Source organism: Microtus ochrogaster, linkage group LG7_11, assembly GCF_000317375.1.
Source record: "Microtus ochrogaster isolate Prairie Vole_2 linkage group LG7_11, MicOch1.0, whole genome shotgun sequence".
Lineage (NCBI taxonomy): Eukaryota > Metazoa > Chordata > Mammalia > Rodentia > Cricetidae > Microtus > Microtus ochrogaster.
In genome coordinates this window covers 18581760-18587711 of record NC_022032.1, presented here as the reverse complement: position 1 = coordinate 18587711, position 5952 = coordinate 18581760, and the positions used below count along the sequence as shown (strand labels likewise).

The following is a 5952-nucleotide window of genomic DNA, read 5'->3' as shown; positions in this document are numbered from 1 at the left end:
TTAGTGATTGACAAGGGCCCATCCAATACAAGTGGTACCACTCTGGGCTGATGTCCCTGGATTCCATAAGAAAACAGACTGAGTAAGCCACAGGGAGCAAGCTATTAAACAGCATCCCTCTGTGGCCTTGGCATCAGCCCCTGCCTCTAGGTTTCTGCTTGGTTTGACTTACTATCTTGGCTTCCCTAAATAAATAGTAACTCAGGACACGTAATCCAAACGTAACCCTTTCCTACCCAAGTTGCTTTCGGTCATGGTGTTTCATCACAGCAATAGTAACCCTAAGACAGTGGTATATGCATAAGTGCACATCTGTAGTGTGCATATGAATGTGCATTCATCTCTTTCTCTCTCTTTCTTCTCCACCCCCACCTTCAGTATATGTGCACTTGTAGGAGTCAGAGGCTGATATTACCTGTCTTTCTCTATTGCTCTCCGTCTTTTGTAAGACTAGGTTTCTTTGAACCTTGTGCTCACAAACTGGCTGGCCTGTCTGGCCAGCAAGAAATCTGCATGCAACTGAGCCCTGGGATCTTCTTACTTCTGCATTTCCAGCCCGATGTTGACCACACTACTTAGCTTTTTGGCCTGGGTCAAATGAACTCAGGTCCTCATGCTTAGTGGGGCAAACACTTTAACTGTGCCATTTCCCAAGCCACTGGCTTTTTGCTTTGTTATGTGCCTTATATCCATTATATTTCTAGAGCCTAAGTTGGAGACCTAGGAATCTACAGAGAAAAATGCCCCTTAAGTTTGCTATGGGGAAGTGAACATATGGGGAATATCTTCTAAAGAAGAAATCTAGTTATGAGGATTGGAATAAAAGCTCCTGTTATGTAGATTATCTGGGCTGGTGAGGTCTAGAGTTAACTCTAATAATTAAGACCTATTCTGGCCTTTAATTCTGGGAGAGGGGGTTGTTGATGCAGGCGGATTACAAATTTAAGGATAACCTGCAGTATACAGCGAAACTGTTTTAAAGGACCAGAGGGCAAAGGAGGATGGTCAGACATTTTATCTTAAATGTTTCTCTTTCAGTTGCTTTTGCTAAGGACAATTCTTATGTCAAAATGCTATACTTCGGGGGCCGTTGCCTGGACGCCTCAACACAAATGAGAAAAGCATCATCTCTGAACTCAGAGTTTAGACCTGATGGAAGTGGTTCATATTTTAATGAAAGACAATATTTTTGATTATCAGGCTGGGGAGCAGGCTGAAAGTGATAGTGCTATTAGTGAAGAGACAGTTGGCCTACAATTACAGGCACCAAATCGGCACTTAGAAAAGCACAAAGCTCACCATCTCTACACTCTGTCTGGAGTTGAGCCCCTAGGAGATTTATATGACTGACAGTTGGCTTCTGTGCGTGGCTCCAATCGCCCTGTTGTTGAAGCTCTGTGGAACTCCAAAACTAGTTTCTCCATTGTGCAGCAGGAAGGGAGAAGGTCCAGAGGCAGCTATCATAATGAGGATCTCACAGAAAATCTCACAGAAAGAAATCTGTCTGGAGCCTGGAGAGAAATAATAGATTCAAGTAGTGTCAGAACTACAAAGAGGAAATAATGAAATCTTTCTCCTGACAGTTGGCACAGCCTCGTTTCCTCTCTTGGACAATGCCAGATGAGATTCTCTGATGTTTCGAATTGAGATGCGCTAGTGATTGACACAGTACCCAACAAAGCATGCCTGTCAGATTCAACTTTATTTTTCTTACTGTTTGTTTGTTAAAGAAGAGTGCTGTGGGATAATCCTTCTGTACACTGTGAATATGTATTACTCTCATTGATTAATGAAGAAGTTGATTGGTCTATAGCAAAGCAGAATGAAGTAAGGCAGGACTGTCAAACTGAGAATTCAGGGATGAAGAATGGCAGAGTTAGGGGGATGCTAGCCAGCCACCGAGGAAGCAGGATGTATAGAAAATTAGGCAGCAAGCCATGAGGCACGTGGCGAAACACAGATTGGAAATGTGGGTTAATCTGAGCGTAAGAGTTAGCGAATAGCCTGAGCTTTCCACCAAGCATTTATAAGTAATATTAAGCTGGTTGGTGGGACAGTCAAACTGAGGATATTAGGATGAAGAAGGGCGGAGTCAGGGAGACGCCTGCCAGTCACCAAGGAAGTAAAATGTATAGAAAATTAGGTAACTGTGGGGGCCAACAAATGCAGGCCCATTTCCTACCTTATCTGATGGCCAGGGAGTTTGACGAATAACAAGGCTTAATCACACCTTCTAGCTCAGGAAGTGACTGCCTGGCTTCCCTTTTTGAACTTGAGATAGCTTGGTGCTATGCCAGCAGGTAGTCAGGATATGCCGAGGTACTTCTGTGCTTTCCATTGTAATTATGAGGACACCAGGAGAGGGGTTGCGGTCTGCCTACTAAGTGTGTGTGACCCCAGAATTGGCTGTATGACTTCACCTCTTGTATAATGTTAATGAAGTGTTTTGTTACCTTCTCCCCCAGTTTATGTTTGGTATAAAAGTTGTAGAAAGATAAATAAGGGTGATTTTCGGGATCTGAGGAATCCCCGAAACGCTCTCCCGATACTGTCTTGCGGTTTCTATCTTTTATTTTCCCATGCCCCTACTCTACCTACCAGCATTTTGTTGAGGCTGGTCCTCAACAGGTAACAAGCCATGAGCCATGTGGCAAAGCACAGGTAAGAAATATGGGTTAATTTAAATGTAACAAGCCTGAGCTCTCCACTAAGCATTTATAAACAATATTAGGCCTCCGTGTCAGTGATTTGGAACCAGGCAGTCGGGACAGGAAAACTCCACCTACAGAAGAGAAGGGTCTTTCTTTTGGGGGGGGGGGTTCTGCAGTTTATTATGAAAAGAAATACAGGGAGGGACGTGGGAGTGGCTGTCCCTGGACAGACTGGGTCGGGTGGACCTGCACCCACAGCACTATTCCTGCTGCCGAGCTCTGTGAGGATGGTAAAGACCAGCAACCTCCAGGTTGGTAACGCTGACTTTAGTAGCATCTACTCATACAGCCAATGCCCAGCTCTGTCCTCCCAACACAGAAGCTCTTCCTCGTGGAACCAAAGCACCGCAATCTCTCTGTGAGCGCTTTCCACCGAGTCACTGCCATGACTCACATTCTTGCCAACTTCCACGCAGAAATCCCCACGGATAGTGCCAGGCATGGCGTCCCCTGGGTCAGTGGCCCCTATGAGGGTCCGCGAAGCACGCACAACGTCCATCCCTTGCCACACCATGGCCACCACGGGACCAGAGCTCATGTATGTAGTCGGCTGTAGAAAGGTCTCTCGCGCAGCTCCGCATAATGCTCCCGCAACAGCTCTTCGGAGGCCTGCACCAGCTTTAGTGCCACCAGCTTGAAGCCCTTTCTCTCAAAGCGACGCACGATCTCGCCCACCAGCCGCCGCTGCACGCCTTCGGGCTTCACTGCCAAGAACGTGCGCTCGTTCACGCCGCTGTGGCTGCGGGAAAGAGGTTAGCAAGGATGGTCAGCACCAGGCAGATCATGGCGGCGGATGGGTCTTTCTTTATGTACAGGTTGGCTTTAAGCCCTCTCTGTAGATATCCCTGGCTTCAAGCTTGCATCCTATGGCCTCAGCCTTCAGGAATGTCATCCAATATCCAGCTTCAATCAATATTTTGTCAAAGTCATGTTTAACATTAAACAAAAAGGCATTCCACCTAAAAGGCAAATTTCAGTTCTTTAGTCTGTCATCAAACAAAATTTTAGATGACCACGACATAGGTACTTCCAACCGGTTATTTTCATTATCAACATAAACCTTATTCGGTTTACATAGTACATGGCCCTCTTGTATTAAATATAAGACAATTAAAATTGTAAAAGGTGGACTATCTTAGAAAAAAGAAACTGTCCCCTACCATCCAACCTTTACTGTCAGAACCTCCAAATAAGAGATAATACAGACAGCAAAACAAAAGGTTGTAGTCAGGCACTCTGAATCTCTATGCACAGATATCCATCGAGTCACACAAAAGAAATTTGATTCTCATCTCCGGGTGGCTGAAGGACCCTTCAATCTTAAGGTTTAAGGACCAGCAGACGCCGGGAAAGCTTTTTGCCTCTTTCTACCTCCCTTCAAACGCAAAAATAAATTCTGACTTTAGCGAAGAAAAATCAACATTTATAAAGAAAGTTCTCATCTTCAGAGGTGTCTTCCCACTCGGAAGAGAGCTCCCCCTTCTCTCACAGAAGAAACTCTTCTTAGTGGCCTTTTCCCCACCTCCCTGGCTTGTCACTTCGGAAGGGACTACAGGTGCTTCCTAGTTGGCAGCTGCCGTGCGGGATCGTGCGTGTTTAATAGCAAAGACTGCTGGTGTTTCTTTACATGGAGTCCAGGAACAGGGCCCGGATAGCTGGGAGCAAAGTCACAAGTAGTTCTGCTAGCATCTATTAACTACTCAAATCCGACCAACTTTGCATCCCCAAGCTGTCAACAGTGGACGCTTAGCACAATAGCTAGAAGAATTATTTATTTCCCTTCTGTGCATGGTTTAGAAAAATACAGATGAAATATTCAATATCCAGCTACTTTGACAATTCCCCGGCTTCCCTCGCCTTCTCATTCCAGATTCTGACTGAAGAACTCGGGCTGGCGTTTGGACACCTGGTATTTACAAAGCATCCTGTGTGAATGTCATAATTAAAGGGGCTTAGGAGTAATTCTCCAGAAAAATCCTTAGTGTCAGGGTTAAAATATTTTCAACACAAAACGAATAATTTAAAAAAAAAAGCACAAACATCCCCAGCACACAAATTGAAGCCAGACCAGGAGATTCTGTCTTGGGCTAAATCATTTATCAGTGGCTGCTTCCTCTGCCTTGCTCAGCCATCCGTCAGACATCTACAGGCATCTACAGGTGAGAAGTGTTGTTCTCAGCAAAAGTGGCCCTTGGGTTCCTGTCACACAGCTTAGGTAACAGTTAACATACACATCAGAGGTGGTACTGCACAAGGTTAGGGAAATTTGATAAGTCTTAATTTGCATGACCTCCCAAATGAACAATTTTTAAGTCAACCAAGTCTGGGGAGACTATGTGGTAACCCCAAAGAAAGATGCTTCTTGTGAAGAAATAGGATTTCTGCTCTGACTGACTCCTTGGCCTCAGAGCAGGTCCAGGAGCTGACCCAGGGTGCTTAGGGAACACCTTTCCTCAGTACCATGGGAACCAGATAAGGACAAGTTTCTACACACATTTGCTCCTGGTTCCATAAAGTAGAGCAATCCTATTATAAGGAAATATTATGATTATTACTTTTATCATTATTTTGTGTCTCCAAGTGATTATTGGGCAACAATCTTGCTGCCTTCTCAGAGACAATGACAATGTCTTCCAGAGACAATGTTTGAAAGACAGAGGGAGGCTGGGATGAGAAAGGATTTTTAACCTGACTGAAACCCTAGCACTTGAGAGGTAGAGGCAGGAAGATCATGCATCCAAGGCTACATACAGATTTCAAGGCCAGCCTGAGCTACATGAGACCCTATCAAAAGAATAAAAGCCAAAGAACCAAAATAACAAACAATAAGTAAGATTGAATTTGTAAAGGGTAACACAGAAGAAAAGCAAAACGGACAAAGGAGAGAAAGGAGAGCAGAATGCATGCATTTTGTAGATTTTCTCACATCGAATCATTCCAAAACCATTTTCCCCAGATTCTAGAGGTTGAGCTAACCCTTCATTGCCCCTTGACCCTACTTCTGATGAGTTCAGACTCAGACGCTGCAGGCTGGGGTGGCTGCGCATGCCTCTAATATCAGCCCACGCAGCAGGGGGAAGAAGGAAGAGCTGGAATCCATGTCATGAGGAAGACAGGAAATGTGAAACCCTGTCTGAGGTACGGAACTTGAGAAGATAAAGAGACTATAGGCAGGAATTTAGAATGTACTTCAAAGATGGAGCCCTCACCATCTTTGGTGTATGTTCTGGAATCCGTCTCT

General features: G+C 44.8%; 1 pseudogene; it reads right to left on the bottom strand.

Moving 5' to 3' along the window:
* Positions 1-2828: 2828 nt before the first annotated feature.
* On the bottom strand, positions 2829-3496 carry LOC101979503 (annotated as a pseudogene).
* Positions 3497-5952: the final 2456 nt, after the last annotated feature.